The following is an 18680-nucleotide window of genomic DNA, read 5'->3' as shown; positions in this document are numbered from 1 at the left end:
AGTTAGAATTTATAAAACAGTTATATTACCGGTTGTTCTGTATGGTTGTGAAACTTCGACTCTCACTTTGAGAGAGGAACAGAGATTAAGGGCGTTTGAGAATAAGGTTCTTAGGAAAATATTTGGGGCTAAGAGGGATGAAGTTACAGGAGAATGGAGAAAGTTACACAACACAGAATTACACGCATTGTATTCGTCACCTGACATAATTAGGAACATTAAATACAGACGTTTGAGATGGGCAGGGCATGCAGCACGTATGGGCGAATCCAGAAATGCATATAGAGTGTTAGTTGGGAGGCCGGAGGGGAAAATACCTTTGGGGAGGCCGAGACGTAGATGGGAGGATAACATTAAAATGGATTTGAGGGAGTTGGGGTATGATGATAGAGACTGGATTAATCTTGCACTAGTTAGGAACCGATCGCGAGCTTTTGTGAGGGCGGCAATGAACCTGTGGGTTCCTTAAAAACCATTTGTAAGTAAGTAACACTCAGTGTTAAAATGTATAGTAGTTCTTTATTTCTTTGAATATTTCGAGCTTATTTTTGTTTTCTGAGCTCACTCCGATAACTATTTTCATGGTTTCTAATTATTTTCCTATTCCAATTTCTTTGTATTCTAGGACTCTTTATTGCGTTTTCCAATTTAAAGAATCGCGTGACCTTTGCTGTTACTCGTCATCATTTGAACTATCCTACTATTTAGTCTTTGAGTAATCCGAATACTGTAAATGGTTGTTTTATGTAGGTAGAACATGGTACAACACTCTTCCAGAGGAATCCAGTTTTACATCAGAGTTATCACGTCCGAGATAGGTTGCCTTTCTGGACTTCCTATCTTCATCAGTACGATGTGAAATGTTTTCGCTTCATCTGTCCTCCAACTAGTCAGCAGCTTACGCTTCCCAACATAATCTTCTAGATTATTATTTGAAATATTGAAAATATATTCCTTGAACACTACGCTATGAGAATTATAGCTAATTAATAGGAAGGAAACAAGTAAACGCGTGATATAAATTAGAACTTGACGAGGGACAATCCTGAGTGGAATACATTTTCCGATGGTTCCTCGACTCTCTGAAGGCAAGAGGTTAAATCAGAAACAACTCCAAACAAAAAACAAATATCTGTGGTTGGATAATTAGAAATAATCTACACCTCTCAGAACAGCAGCAGGAAAATCAGTGTTAAATGCTTTTGTTTTCACAATGTACGTTATCTGAATTACAGTTATTAAGATATATAATTTTCTATAGAAACTCATAGTTATATGTTCATTAGGCATAAAGTAATATTATGTTCTTTCTCACATTTTTATAGAATATATCTACGCTGTCATAGTGAAAATCGTCAATACCACGGCGTACAAATAGGTCTACTCAAAAACAGTTAGGCCTAATGATTTTTCAACTATTCAGACAAAAATGTGTACAAATGAAGTTCATTGTAATATTACCCAATTACAATGAATATTTTTACTACCGTTATAAGTAGTGAACTATTTAGAGATTGCCGATTACAGAATTAGAAACTAAATCAAAGCTTGCAATTGAGACTAAACTTCTACGTTGCATAGAGTGGTTTAAAATCCCACCTAGAACATTATTGTTGTCACTGTAATATCCTGTGTTGTTTCAAACGGAGATCAGCGGGAGTCCTCTATGTCTCTGTTACGTTCAAATTGGTGACCGACGTAGCACAGGGATAAGGAGAAGCTAATCTCCTTACCGGAAGCTGCTGTCAGGCATGGGTTGAAACCCTGTGTGTGATCTTGTCTCATGGGCCTTTTCCGAGGTTTTTCTCTACTGTAAGGCGATCGTCAGGTAATCTACGGCGAATATCCTGTCTTATCGTGCCAAAAATATTATTTTGATATCACCATTTATACCTCAACAACTGACACACAATCTGTGTGTGGTGTGTGTGTGTGTGTGTGTGTGTGTGTGTGTGTGTGTGTGTGTGTGTGTGTGTGTAACGCCTACCCAGTTCACTCGCATGATTCGGATTCCGCACTGAAAAAAAAAATATATATATATTATCCGGACACTAAAAAAAATATTTTTGGCTGAGATTCAGGCCACTTATACATTCAAAATTCAAATTATGGCTCTACTGTTACATAATATACATGTGGAAAACGGTGTACAATTTTTTCAGACTGACATATTTTGTGCATTAGATACATTTTGAAGAAGTAAGAAATCAAAGAAATTTCTAGTAACTTAAAAGTATTAGATTGATAACTAATGAAGCTTGGGCACATTAATATTACTAACACGTTGTTGCTGTAGAAAAAAAAATTAAGTCCCGATTAAAAATGTAGAAAATAGAAATTTCACTCATTTTATCCCATAACTGCCCTTTGTTTCCCCGAAGGCCCTTCGTCCTCCGGCTGAGAATCAGCGTTGTACTCTACATCTTAAGCCAAGAGGCCGCAGTAAAGTAAAGTGAGGAAATTGGGGCCTCATCATCAATAAGTTTAAGAAATACTGCTGTAGAACAAGCATGGTTGATATTTTTTTTTTGTCTGGCAACATCTCTTTCAAAACGAATGTTTGGATCAAGAATCAATGCGCGCTTCGACTGTTGACGTATAGCAACATTGTTTATTGCAATTTTGAAAAGGAATTGAATTGAAGATATATATATATATATATATATATATATATATAAAAAATTGTTAATATATTTATTTCTTTTGTGAAACTTGGCATGAAATTGGATTAGTTGCAATTGTGATAATGATAATTATGGTAATGATAATTGATGATAACAGTAATAATAATTATTGTTTTTTATTATTTTACTATCAGTAGTATTTTTTTGTTTCTTTGAAGATTCAAACAGTGCATAGTTATAGCACGAATGGACGTAAAGGCTCGTAAGAAGGATCTTGTGTACATGTGTTTGTATCTATTATGTATCAATAAATGCTCTTCATTCATTCATTCATTCATTCATTCATACATTCATTCATTCATTCAACATAAGCTCGTCTTGTTGAACCACTCGATGATCAATTTAGATTATTCAAAGCGTTGGCCAGGGCGCCATGACATGATGAAATAATACAACGTGAATTAAGAAAAGTGTCATGAATGATGAAATAATACAACGTGAATTGAGAAAACAGTGTCATGAATGATGAAATAATACAACGTCAATTAAGAAAACAGTGTCATGAATGATGAAAGAAAACAACGTGAATTAAGAAAACAATGTCATGAATGATGAAATAATACAACGTGAATTGAGAAAACAGTGTCATGAATGATGAAGTGTATGTTCTTATCATACGCGTTTCACGTTGACAATAATTATTCGTTTCTTTATCCTGAACCACTGACATTTATGTTTATAATGTATTTTTTTAATAATCTAATTATGAAACCAAAGAGAAACATAAATCGCCTACGTAAAGATTATTATTTTTGGCCCGAATAACCATTGTTACCATAAATCGCCTAATTTATACACTATAAACAAATACTAATCTTTATAATCCCAAAAATTAATAGCCTATAGGACATAATTTTTGCACATATAAATAAGCTCTCAATTTTTTTTTATTTTTCTGTATCGGAATAATTATGCTAATTTTACAAAGTAATTAATTCTTCAGCCACTAACCTCTTTGCCTGGAGAAGTTCTCATTTCGAGATAGCCTATGTTTATTATTATGAACAACACTTTTTGCCTTATTTCGGTAACGCTTGTGTAAATATTAATTTCGAAAGAAAATAATTCCAATTGATATCTTTAGATCCTAAAAGTTTTGTCTCAAGAATTTTTTTATTGGTAATGTAATTCCGTAAATAATCGTTATTTTCTCCGATAAAACTCTTTTACAGCCTTACCGTTTAATCAGTTTCGTTCGTCATGTTATGCCAGTAAACCGGCATTCTGTGTTATTTTTAAAATTACCAATAAATTGTAGTAACATTGATTAAATGTATCAATCAGAGATCAATTAAATTTAGATAGGCTACTGTATATATGAAAAATTCGTCGAATACTTTAGAAGTAGACAATGTACACAAAAGGAGATATGGTTTGCAAAAACTACGTTTCCTATGTATCCTAGGTGTTTAAAATTTTGTTTCTTTTAAAATTGCGAAATATATTTTGTAGTATAACAAAACTCTCTTTTTACAGAATATGTATCTTCAGCAAGTTCTTTTATGCTTCATATTCGATCTGTGCCCCGTTTTGAACGATGAACGTAGAGAATGGATCAGAGAATTATTATTGATAAAACTGATTAACTTAATGAACACATGTGTATACGAATGTAGGCCTACATAGCAATAACAGTTTTCAATAATAGGGTAAATTAGGGTCTGTTGGGCATGTTGGACACTTTGTACTTTAACGTGTTACCCCGCCACTTGTAACACGTTAAAGTACAAAGTGTCCAACATGCCCAATTGTCCAACAGACCCTAATTTGCCCTATACGAAAGGTAGAAAGCGAGAATGTAACAAATTATGAAATAACTATCTGTTACTTTATAAACTCTGCAGTTACAAATCTACTACTCTAATGCATGTTGGTATAGCTATAAATGAACGCTCAAAATCCCAATAATTATAGTATCTAAATATAGAGGGTCCCACTTTTGTACTTTCTATTTATTTTCAAATAATATTTTAATGTTGTATTTTCCGTGGTCTGAAAATGACTTTAGTTAAACTTCTTCACAAATTTGCTATCTTAATATTTGGTCTTTTGTGTATAGTACAAAAATGAAACTTTGATAAACGCGTTATTCATGGAATGAGAAAATATGTCGCCTTCATATCAGCAATATTTCTTATATTTTATTTCTTGTAAATGTACGTAGGTGCGGCGTGAACTTCTGAAGATTAAAAAGAAACACTGTGTACTCACGAACAGGAGATATTTCTAGTTATGCAGTCATCATGGAGACGGTCAAATAGTATTTAGGCTATATTTTTATCTCACTTATATTTTGTCTTGGAATTTGAATACTGTTCGCATTTTAAGAATCAAGGGAATCATAAAATTAGATTGTTTTCCATTTTCTCCTTCTCTTCTATTAAATATTTTAGCCTGTTATCTCTTTCCGGCATCACAGTTCTTTCCTTTTTCGCATGGACTTACTCTGTCTTTTTTATGCTGTCATATATCTTGAAGATTGCTTGTCAATGCGAGAAGTACTCGTATATTAAGTAGCCTATTTCAAAACTAAACAAATCTGAATGCGAGGTATTCTGGCAAAATCTGTAAGAAAAATTGCTGCGTGAGTAATTCTAGTTTTAAATACAATCGAATATTTTTTCTATTTTATAACTGGTCTTCTGTTTACAATGAGATAGAGGTACTGCATCATGCTAATCTCAGTTCGTCTAAATTCAATTGTACGTCTGATATTTGGACAAAGTGGATTGTAAAATAATTACATAGTACCTTGAGGTACAAATAAACAAACTACTAATAAGTCTCATCAAAATAGATAGTGGTTCAATTACGATTTCAATTCTGTAAACAATTTAATGTGATGTAACTTTAAAAATATGTCCAAAAAGTGTCGCAAGAGTAATGATTCCTTATTCTTCTACAAAATATTGCTTTTTTATGTTATTCTCAATTGTGGTCATGATTGAAATTAATATTACCTAAGTCGCATATAAAGTCAACTAAGATATTTACCACAGCATCAGAGATAAGATAGAGGTCCGCCTTTGTGGCATTGTGGTTAACTCGTGCTCTTCCCAACCAAAGTTCCATTCGAAGCGTGGGCAATGAAGAAACTTATCTTCCGTCCACGGAACTGGGTGTTTGTCCGTTGTCTTGTGATTGTCCTGGGATGTCTAAGCTGTGGCCCTGTGTCATGCCGAATCTATGATCAGAAAGGCACGCATTTGTGACTTATCTAGTGCATCAAAGAATTTTCCTCTCTTACCCGCAGTGGTAAGTAGGATAAAAAAGGATAAGAAAAAAAAGTTGTTATAGAAAATTACAGAAAAATGTATTTATTTATTTGTTTGTTTATTTGTTTATTCATTCATTCATTATTTTATTTATTCATTTTTTATTTATTTAGTTATTTATTTATTTATTTATTTATTTATTTATTTGTTTGCTTGCTTCGTTCTTTGCTTACTTACTCGCTTACTTACTTAGTTATTTATTTACTTAGTTATTTTTTTATTTGTTTGTTTGTTTTTTATTCATTTATTTATTTATTAGAAACATTCATTATAGTCACCTTACATCTTAACAACATTAAAAACCTTATCGAACATTGATTATTTTAAAATTAACTAATGAGAACTATCACATCCGATATTCAAATAAAGAAAATTTCATTCACAGAATTGGAGTCTGGAAAGTTTCTCAAAATGCTGGCTGTGTTTCTATGTTGGATGGCTATTCCTGTTCGTTGTCGTAGACATTTGGTGCAGCGAGAGTCTCCAGTAATAGTTACCAATTTTCTATCAATTTCGGAAACCAGGTATTTTGCTTCTTTACACCAGGATCCTGTTGTTTCGATAGCAAAGACGATGAAGCTGCAGTTGTCTAATAGATTTACATATTTATGACGTTTACTGCGTAAGGCAAATTCTGCTTAATTAATTAAATTACTTATTTATTTATTTACTTATTTATTTGTTTATTTATTTATTTATTTATTTATTTATTTATTCTGGTGTAATTAAGGTCATCAGGCCTTCTCTTCCGCACCAACAGAAATATAAATACAATAATAGAAATAAACAGAAAAATCACTCTATAAAAAAGTATAGCCACACAAAAATAGGCCTATACATAGATATAGAGCTACAGCATTATTTGAATTTTCTTACTTTTATTCAGAAAAGTAAATGTCCTCCTTTGATTTTTAAGCATAATACAGTTTACATTAGTATCCTTCGTGCGTTTTATTAATTTATTTCTCTGTAAATATTATGCGAATACGAAAACAAAATCATTCTATCCCATTTCTGTAACTCCTCTTTTTAGTGGTGTCTTTCTTCTCACAGTATGCACAAAGTTGTAGAAATTTCTGGGTACCATAATTTGAAAATGATTATTCTTTAAGTCTTTCTCGATTATAGCATGGTGAGTACCGTATGTTAAAATGTTATGTTTTATTTAACGAAGCTCGCAACTGCAGAGGTTATATCAGCGTCGCCGGATGTGCCGGAATTTTGTCCCGCAGGAGTTCTTTTACATGCCAGTAAATCCACTGACATGAACCTGTCACATTTAAGCACACTTAAATGCCATCGACCTGGCCCGGGATCGAACCCGCAACCTTGGGCATAGAAGGCCAGCGCTATACCAACTTGCCAACCAGGTCGACTGGTGAGTATGTCCTAGCAGAAGACATTTTTCATCAATAATTTGCAAGGAAGGATGGCTTCCTACTACTAAACTCATCATGATAGCTATATTGACATTCCTATTTTGAGCACCAAACATATCTGGCTGTGTTGTAAGATAGGTTACTTTGTCTGGTATACTCATAAATGTTTATAGACACATGGTGATATTTGTTCAGATCCCCACCATGCAATAACTTCATACCATATGAAACAGTAGATTTGTTGAAGTTTTTCACCACATTCCCTAACTGTGAGATTGTAACTGTCTCTTGTAATAAACTACATTGCTGCTTATGTATGTATTTATTTACACTGCAAGTGGGCAAGCACCCAGTGGCAGTGGTATACACAATATAAACAATACACAATAAAATTACAATACACAACACAATTATACAATACACAATACAAATTATATACACAATACAATAAGAATACACAATACGATTTAACACAATAATTACAATTAATAATAAAACATAAAATAACCTAATTTTACAATACAACCTACATATGTATAGACCCTACATAAGTTTCAATAGTCTTTCACTTTACTCTCATCTCACTCACTGTAGTGACACTATGACGCATTTCACTGACACTTTAGGACACATTTCACTGACACTCTATAACACTTTTCACTGACACTATAGAACACATTTCATTGACGCTATAAATTATACCAATAGTCGAAAAACACTGCATATCAAACAGTAGAACTTTTCCTTTGTCGTCTGATTCTGCTAAGGATTTGCTTTTCTCTTTACTTTTATGTACACATTCAGCTTGTAATAGGGCCTATGTGGTCTTTCTTAGTATTTGTTTTCGCGTCCTCACTACAATTCTTAAGTTTCATTTGAAACTCATCGAATATTTTGTAATTATTCACTTTAAACGCTTAAACGTCAATCCTGTTGGCTAAAAGACGGCACTTTTATCACTGCATATAATGATATATTTTGCTGATATTAAGGTGATTTGATAAGTTTTGCGAATAGTGATTTATGCTGTGAAAAGCTGTTGATATGTGCTAGTATTCTTCCTTTTCCGATACTAATGCGTCTTTTGGTTCACGTTTTGCCTTTTGAAGTGACTCAATAATGCCTACTAAGATTTTTATTCTTATTTATCAGCATATCAATCTTGTCTCTTGCTATTCCATACGCTGAATTGAACAAAGTTTTACAGAGGCCTACCCCTATAAGCCCAAAGTATTTTGCTGTGAGAAGTTCCATCTGGTTTACTTCTTCCCTTTCTCTCTGACGGCTTTTCATTAACCTATGTACCATTGCTTAATAATTTCCAGTTCTCAATATTAGCACTACAAGAAGACACTCATTGTTAAAAGTATATCCATTATTGGTTAAGTATAAAAATATTTGATAATGTGCAATGCTGCGAACATATATTGCATAAATTTTACAATGTATTAACTTGCAGATGGACATATCAGGGAAATTGTATAAATAGATCTTTTACTTTTCTTTTAACTGCGTTAAACTATCAGCGGTTGCCTTCGATTCCCTTTTACAGTACATCTATCTCTACGATCCCAGGAACCATCTTCAAGTCCTCTAGCTCGCACGCCCTCAACAAGTCCTCCTCTCCACGTAAACCTAGGGTGTCTTTTCTTCCTTCTTCCTGGACGAGACCAATTTAATATATTTTTAGGCCATCGTATTTCTGGCATCCGTTGGACATGCCCAAACCATCGAAACTTCCGACATTCCAAACTATCAACCACGTTTTCTTGGATGTTAAGTTTCTCCATTATGGAGTGGTTTCGTACCTTCTGAAGGTGAGACGAGAGCAGACTTCGGCGCAGACTGTCTATTTCTGTTGTGCTGTTAGAGCCCAATATTCTCCACCATATGTCAAGATAGTCTCCACAGTTGAAGAAATGGATTCCAAACTGTCCTAAGTTCTTTTTTTATATTTTAACTTGCTTTATTCAGTTTTAATTTAGGCTTTTCCAGTCTATATGTAACTGTGTAAGTTTATTTAACAGACTGTCCTAAGTCTTGGCTTAGTGTCTGCTTAAGGTTATAGCTGGTTAAGGTTCAAACGAATTTAAGGGCGTCAAATTTATTTGATCAGTTTTTGTCATTTTTCTCATAACTTTTCATATGGATTTAGGCCAGTTTGGAATCCACTTCTTCAATTATGTTAAGTATAATCTTTTTTTTTTCTTGTCTGATCTTACCGCTTCATAGTACTCCATTGAGTTGTTTAATAGCTATGAAAGCTTGAGCTTGACTTTCGACCTCTTTCTCACAAGTCCCCGATTGGTGAATAATAGATTTCTGATGTTAGAGAGAGAAACGATCTTCTGCCTTCATTGTGCCTTCCAAGAAATTCAGACTCCTACCCTGTTCAACCAACGACCAGATATTCTATCTTCTTGAAATTTATATTTAGGCCCCTTGAGATAAAACAATCAATTATTTTTTCCATAATGAATTTCACGTCAATCCCATCTTGTGCGATGATCGCTTGGTCGTCTGCAAAAAGTATTGAATGAATAGCACTATTTTCTATCTCAATTTCCATACATCTACAAGAGACATTCCATTGTACCAGCACTGTTTACAAGTTAATCTTAAATAAAGATGGCGACATTGGCGACATTCCACAATCTTGCCTCAGCCCTTTCGATGTCCTGAGCTCGGGAGATACAACTTCCCCCCATTTGATACATACTCTACAATTCTAGTAGGCCTACATTCTCTTGATGAGAATGATGAGCGGTTCTCTTATATTCATACTTCTCATCGACTCCAAAGTCTAGAGATAGGAACTGAGTTATATGCGTTTTGTAGAGCTACAAAAATAAGATGTGTTTACTGCCCCTTTGCAGTTCTTTTCTCTATGGTCTGTCGGAGATAAATATATTGTCTAAAGAGGACTTTTCTGCAGTAAAACCTGCCTGTTCTTCTGACACATAGGAGGATATGATCTTTTCGGTTGTCGAAGTTATTATTTTACTAAATATTCCACTCGACGCCATAACACTGATATCTCGGTAATCAGTTGGATCCCTCTTATCCTCTTTCTTAAATATTGGTTCGAAAAACGTATTAAGTGTTTTTCACGTGTTAAATTTTACATTACCTCGTTAACATGCTATCGACCATCTTCAGAACTGGTTATTGCTGGTCATGGCGCCTTTTGTTTCTGTTTCCTATTGGAGTGTGTTTGTGTAGTGTAATGTGGAGTCAAAGAGCGTTTGTGTTCTGAAATTGAGTTGTGTGTTGAGAATTTCATTTGAATGTGTTTTTGTGTGTCTGTATATTTCGTATTGTTCTAGTGTGTTTAGTTTCTGGTTGGATGTGTAGAATTTCCATGTCTGTGTTGATGTCTCTCTAGATGTGGTTAGCATTTGTGACGTGTTCTGCATATGTGGAAGTGTTTATAATTTTGTTATGGCTGTGAGGTGTTCTTTGTAACATGTTTGAAATGATCTGCCTGTCTGTCCTATGTAGAAGTTGTTGCAGGTGTTACATTTGAGTTTGTATACGCCTGTGTGGTTGTATTTGTTTGTGTTGTTTGTATGTTGTGATGTTTTTGTAGACTATTATTTGTTCTGTATGCGATGTCGTAATTTAATTTCTTGTGTGTTTTTTGTTTTCGTATGTTAATGTGATGTATTTTTTTGTGTTCTTGTGTTTGTGTTGTATTCTTATGTTTTTTTGTGATTATGTTTTGTCTTACGTATTATGTTGTCTATTATGTTGGGGTTTATCCGTTTTCTTGTGCTATGTATTTGATCGTGTTTAGCTCTTCTTTGTAGTCATGTTGGTTTATTGGTGTCTTGAGTAGTCTTAGTTCCAGTGTTCGGAATGCAGCTTGTTTGTGTTGTGTGTGGGGTGAATGGATGTGTTGTGTACGTGTGTTGTTGTGGGTTTTCTGTATTCTTTGAATGTGTGTTTGTTGTCCACTTTTGTTATTGTGATGTCTAGAAAATTTATGGATTTGTTGTTTTCAATTTCTAATGTGTAGTGTAGCTTTGGGTGTATTTTATTTATATGTTGATGCAGGTTCCATTAGAACAATATGAAATGTACAGACACACGAAAACACATCCAAATGAAATTCTCAACACACAACTCAATTTCAGAACACACACTCTTTGACTCCACATTACACTACACAAACACATCTCCACAGGAAACATAAACGGAAGGCGTCAAGACCAGCAACAACCAGTTCTGAAGATGGCCGATAGCAGGCTGAAATATGTTAACGAGGTAATGTAAAATTTAACACAAGAAAGACAAATAATACGTGGTCTGAAATTAAAATAATGTATTAGGGAATTCCATTTTGTAAAAAAAAAAAACGGTTTATAACGAGGTAGTTCTAGATGGTTATGCGCATACGACAAAACACTGTACATATCAATTGGCTGTTAAAGGTTTCACACTTAGATTGCTGAAGTGTGTTAACGAAATAATGTAAAATTTAACACGTGAAAGACACATAATACGTTTTCCGAAGTGACAGTGTGAAAATTTGTGTAATCAAAATGTATATATGTTAAGTATTGGGGTTACGTAAGACAATGTCCAGTCTTCAGGTATGGTATCTCCTTCCAAAATCTTTATATTTCTATTGAAAGCTTTCTTTTCCATCGCTATCCTTTTGACTTCCTGGCAGCAGCTCATGTTACTACTCATAGTAAATCACAAGACATTGAAGCTGTCCACCTGTTCTAATGTCTCATTTCGAATTCGCAATTTAACCTTTTTTATTTTTCTTCCGACAACCATGGTCTTCGTCTTGTTTGCATTTTTCTTCACTTATATAATATTTATTTATATAATTTCATAAATTATTACCAAGGGGGGGGAAATCTGAAAATCATAAAACTTTATTAGCTCCAGAGACAGCATTTCCACGAATAAATAATGTAATATTTTGATTATTACCTCCTACATATAAAATAAATTCAAAGCAGATAAATGAGCAAGAATAAAACTAATTAAACAATGAAGTTATAAAAAGGCATCACAATGAATATAATACTAAATCCAAAGTAAGAAAAAAAAAGTAAAAAACTGAAAATCTCAAAATAAGATTATATCGGTTTAATATTTATGTATATCATAAAAGTAGTACCAAATTGAAAACTGAAATAATAATCGGATATAAAAGCAATTTTGCACACGTTTTCTAATATTATGTTGTATAGACCTATGCATTTTGCATAAGTTCCAAAATAACTTATTGTCATAATATTCAAATTTAAAATTTTTAAATTGTTGTGCCTGGTCTTTCTTTCTCATAAAATTATTTATCCTATTAGAAAATAAAGAAGAAAAATCGTGTTTTCCTCAGATAAATGAAGTTGGTTGTGACATAGCTTTATTTGTCACTGCATTGAGTGGATTCTTTGCATTGTCAAAATCATTTTAAATGAATTACCAAATGCAATTAGCCTATATGTATTTTATATACTTTCAATATTATTACCTTGAGAATAATTTAAGGAAATTCTCTGTCAACAATGCGAAGACTTTGATGTGCATGTTTTCATCTCGGTAGAGAAAAACACTTTTGCGATCTCCATGGTGTTAATTTTATGAGTAGCAACAGTCTATAGTGATTATCTCTCCCTGATATATTAAAACGAAACCAGTTCAAATGGAAAAAATTCATAACTGTGAATACAATATATTAAGAAAATACATAATACATTAAAAGGCAAAAAAGTCTCACTTCACAATAGGGGCGGTTGCCCCATTGGCACCCCTACGGGTGCCTCTGTTTCAATAGTATGACTTTCAACAAAATTAGTAAAGATGTATCATGGTCCTGGTCTTGCGATAATAACGAATGAGAGACCAGGGTAAAATCACTATCTTACATTGAAATTAAATAAACTTTTGTTGTGAACTGTATTGTTATACTATTTAAGTCCAAAATAAAAATTGATGAAAACATGTCATTAGCCAATTTTATAATGGTAAAGAATGTCTGCTGAACAACACCCATTTAACCAGTTCATAACGGAAGCATTTAAATCTTACGTGTCCCCTTTTAGATTCCTCTTCCAGTGATATTATGTATAAATCATCACTGTCAGGCATTTGCTTATGTTGCTTACACTATAGATATTTCGCGCTATTATTTGAAATCTTTCGTCACAATAAGGATGAAAAGTAATTCTAATCTCAAGTCTACTATGCTGAGACCGGAAATATTCGAAGGCACTGTCATCAGAATTCTCCGGTTTGGCTAACTTAGCCATTATCTGATTATTTTTTCCATCTTCGCTTTCATGTTGACCTAATTTTGGTTCCAAATTTGTTAAGGAGCTTAAGTTCGTAGTTGAAGAGTGTGTGCTGGAGATATTATAAATTCTTATCAGAAGCCTGTTCTGCTTCTGATAGGCATGCTTTCCTTTTGCATAGATTTAAGTGTAGGCCTAGTAATGCATTCCTCATACACGGATTCGGATTTGCCATCCGCCATATACAGAGTGGAAATGAAATGATCCTGCAGATTGAAAGGGGCAATAGGGTACACTTAAATTAATAGAAAACCTCTATTACGTTTTCTGATTAAATGCACGGTTAATTAGAAAATTAAGTTGAAAGTTTCAGCAGTCTGTAACATTGCCGCTAACACAGTCCTATTTCTTCTCGTAGTACAGACGTAAGAGGTCAACGAACTCAGGTCTGTCTCCGTACGTTAACTACCTCTCGCCTCTGATCTCTGGCTACAACGTTGCAATCTGGTTGTATAGTTCAGTGGCTTGAAATTAATAGTTTTAAATTAAATGTTCACGAGAACCGTCCACGTTATTGAAATATGCCATACAGATAAATTATTCCTTATTACATTTTCTGTCGATATAGATAAAATTCACGATCCTACTCGCAATAGTTACCGAATAAGAGGGTGTTAAACATTTGCATAAACCATTCTTTTTTAGAAACTATGAATTTTCCTCCATTATAGTGCTAAATTTTTTTGTTACATACAACATGAGCTATTCGCTCTGAAAATCTGCAGAGTTATTTCACTTCTGCTCTGAGTAGTTCATATTCTGCAGTCATTATGGTATCTAAAATTACAAGTTCTCACAAACTTAAACAATTTCTTGTGGCCAACGAAATTAGCACTGGAGAGAGGGCAAGAATTTGTCCTTGCTCGGCGAGAAATGCAGAAAGTGAACTTCGCATTTTTTTTTTCTAATTTAATGACTGTTGACGATTTCCCGAGCTGGGTACAAAAATTGTAATTAGTTATGTTGCGGATTCTATTTTGTCCAATTTTCGAAGATTTTCTCCAACCATAGGCGAAATTTCTGTTAATTACACGGCGAATTCTCAGCCTCTTCTCGCCAAATACCAGCTTGCTATAATCAATTCCATTGATAATAAATAACCTAATTTTTTATATATCTTCGTTAAATAACCGACCAAAAGCACATACAATAACATCCTTAAATGCATACAAAGTATTAAATGCCTTAATATGTAAAATAAAACTACTTCTCTATATTATAGCTATTTCATAAGCGTAATATATTAAAGTATAGTAGACCTATACAATACATTATTAAATGTATCTACTGAAAGACCATGTAACCGCTATATAATTTGTCGAACAGAAATTGAATTAATAATAATAATAATAATAATAATAATAATAATAATAATAATAATAATAATAATAATAAAGTGGCGGACTGAAGCAAAGTGCTGCAGACTTACATGCATGAGGTGTCCAATTCTAGTACCTGTCCTATCTACTACGTTTTTAAAATTGACTTTTGTACTCATTGAATTCTGGGGACGCGCATTTTTCCCTCCCATTGTTCACTTTATCTCTGTTTTTTAGAAGTATTTTTAGTTCGATTACATTTAAAACCATCATATGCCACTCTATGATTTACAATATTCATCTTATTCATGAATGCCTCCTGAAGATTTTGCAAAAATATGTCCTTATTTAAGGAAGATCACAGGGTAGATATCTCTTTATTAGTTCCAGCACAAGGTATGTCTCTTCATTGTAAATATTTACATAAAATATAATCGCAGACATCTTTTAAATTATTGTATTAGAAGTTTTTCAGTATGAGTAGAACAAAAGATAAGCATAGCTCAAAAGAGGCAAGGAAAGAACGTGTGATCCTTCAAAATTGAGGAAGAACGTTCTTGGAAAGGAAAAGGCAAATTTCTGTGATATTTGCATTTTCCCTTGCGTAGTGTGACTGGTATCATTTTTATTACTTATCAATAATATCTCATTAAGAAGCAATTACGATTCTGCTCTCAATTTCTTTTACTGTTTTCCTTGCAGATAATGCTTCAAAGAATGTCCCAACAAGAAAGAAATACTGCAATATATCAACTTCAACTAAGGATTCATCAATCGTTTTACGAAGCAGCTGATAAGGTAACACAGATCCTAAAATACTCTACGTAAGAAGTGCCTTAGAGAAAATAGCTTGTAAGCAGAGTAGTGCTTGAAAAGGAATGACCTCAAAGTACTATCTGAGGGTCAGAATGAAGGTAATAATCCTAAAATCGTGCAAATCTGTCAAAACGCCTTCATAAGACAGAACGAGTAAAAGGTATAGGTCTATGCAAAAAGATTTAATAACTGACTTGTCTCCAAACAAAATATGAATAGGAACTTGGCGAAACGGATACCTCCCACTCGATTAGATAATGTAGTAAGTATACCTGCATTAAAAGACTTAAGGAGTTAGGTATACCTTAAAACAGTAACATTTTTCGAAATATTCAACTTTTTTTTCTCTCCATTACTGTATATTGTACAATAATGAAAATTGGTATGTGTAAAACACTGTCCTTCTGCTATATGAAAAAATACATATATTTTTACGATTTAAAAAATATATGTCTATATTTTTCTTTTTTAAAATTCATAATGGTGGCAGTTCACTGAGCAGTGATGAAGCGTTTCCCTCATGATTCATAAACTTGCTAACTTTTTCATATTCTGTCGCTTTTTATTTTATTGCTGAAACTCATGTTTACAACATCATGCTCTTTCAACTACATTCATTAATAAATAATATATTTTTTTCTTTTGTGTTAGAAGAAAATACTGATATTTGTCCATTTTTAAAAAGAACTTATTTTCTTATCAGACAATCTATCAAAGGTATACAAGTGATCTTGCATCATATTGTAGACATGACATGCATAAATAACCTCTATCTATATAATCATCACTATACAAAATGAGAAAGAAAAGATTGAATGAAAATAACTCCCATGAATGTTAAAGATATCGAATCAAGCAAAAATATTATAACATTTGGTCTTGAATATAAAGTAACAGTATCTCACTCAATTAAAAATATATATTATCATCATCATCATAATCATCATCATCATACACTGTTTAGGCTTAGGTTTAGTTGAGCCAGTCCCTATAACTCAAGATGTTCTAGATGTGACCAGAAATGTTTAGGTCTCCTTCTAGCTTGATGCCCTTCAGGTTGATGCTGGAATGCTTTCTTTGGTAAATATGCTGATTCAATTCTTTTTACACGATATAGCCATTTCCTTTGATATATTATAGCCCCTTTACTGTGCTCGAAATTATTTATTTCTCTCAAATGCCTAAATTTCTCGCCTTTGTTTAAACCTTAAAGTGGACGTAAAAATACAATTTGGACTGAATGTGGTTTGTATTTATATTCAATAAAATATTACATATTTTATACCCGGTAATAAAATAAGGTCCTGAAAATATAAAAAATTCCAAGAAAAAACATATAAAAATTTTATATATATCATAACTTAAGTCTAATATAGACAATTATTGTCACCACAGATATTAAACTAATTATGTAAACTAATGATAATCAAAATGTAACAATTATTCTAAGGTACTTACATTAATTTTGTATAATGGTGGTGCCGCGGTGTTTAGTGTTATGCTCGTGACACCGTGCAAGAGCTCAAAACCCTTGGGGTACAGAAAATATCCCTGAGTCATTCCATGCAAAAATTTATTTAATAGTGGATTTTCACAACAAATAATTAATTTTATGGTTAATTGGCTAATAACAACCGAATACTGATCCTGTGTGTTCTGTGACATTCCAGATTTTTTAACTAAAAAAATTATAAAATTAAATATCTTGAATTTATCATTGCTGTGGTTGACTAATCTGTGTTGTGAAATTCACAATTCTTTTGTTTTGAAGGTAGTCATTATTTCTTGCAAATCAAGATTTTCAGGTATAACTCCCTGTGAAGTTGATTTGAATAATTTCGAGGGAAAAATTGTTCCGGAGCCGGGTATCGAACCCGGGACCTTTGGTTTAACGTACCAACGCTCTACCACTGAGCTACTCGGGAACTCTAACCGACACCGATCCAATTTTTCCCTCTATATCCACAGACCTCAAAGTGGGCTGACAACCGTCAAGCAACCAACTTCGAGTGCACACTAACTCCGTGTGACTTAAATTGTGGTTTTCTGTTAACGAACAGTGACGTGTATTATGCAAATCAAGATTTTCAGGTATAACTCACTGTAAAGTAGATTTGAATAATTTCGAGAAAAAAATTCATTTGTTTTTTTTTTGTTTTGCTGGTCTGTTATTAAAAATCGGTCAGTTTTTTTTATTATTATTTGTGGTAATTTTTAAGAGTATGAATGTTACAATACTTCTTGTGTAAAATGTTTAATAAATAACCAGATTTACTTCAATGGTCATATCTCGAAAACAGGTTTTTGTCGCTTGGTCTCTTATTACGTAATTCCGTCTAATTAGTACTAGTACTAGTATATATATAATATATGTATATGCAGATATCATGGTATATGATTAAAAGTTCACACAATGTCACAACCGTCACAAAGTGGCCACAACCGTCACATACATTTAAAAAAAAAGTATTCAATACATAAAATTAGTGCATCATAGCTATATATATATACATATATATATATATATATATATATATATATATATACATACATACATTACTGTAGTTTAATTCAATTTGGGTTACTGTAGTTTATATATGAGGCTTTATATGTTGTTACTTAATATATCAGAAAGAAAATAAGCTGATATTAGCTACTTATCACAAAACTTCATTTAAATATTTTCTTGAAGAAGTATTGTGAACCTTCATGTCATTAAATGGTCACAACCGTCACAAAAAAGGACAATTGTGTTTTGTAGGATCTACAGTGTCTATTGTAATGTTCTTTTAGATATTTTGAAGTAGGCCTACTGCTGTAAACATTTTAGAAATAAATTTTGAACAAATATGAACATGTAGCTGTATTATTAAAAGTATTTTCTTTCGTGAATTTA

General features: G+C 32.9%; 1 long non-coding RNA gene across 1 annotated transcript in view; it reads right to left on the bottom strand.

Moving 5' to 3' along the window:
• The window catches only part of LOC138701468 (uncharacterized), a 551526-nt gene that overhangs the window by 265869 nt on the left and 266977 nt on the right, over positions 1 to 18680 (bottom strand). The gene's annotated exons all lie outside the window — the stretch shown is intronic.

Source organism: Periplaneta americana, chromosome 6 (genome assembly GCF_040183065.1).
Source record: "Periplaneta americana isolate PAMFEO1 chromosome 6, P.americana_PAMFEO1_priV1, whole genome shotgun sequence".
NCBI classification, from domain to species: domain Eukaryota; kingdom Metazoa; phylum Arthropoda; class Insecta; order Blattodea; family Blattidae; genus Periplaneta; species Periplaneta americana.
The sequence above is the reverse complement of the archived record's forward strand: the minus strand, read 5'-3'. Positions and strand labels throughout refer to the sequence as shown.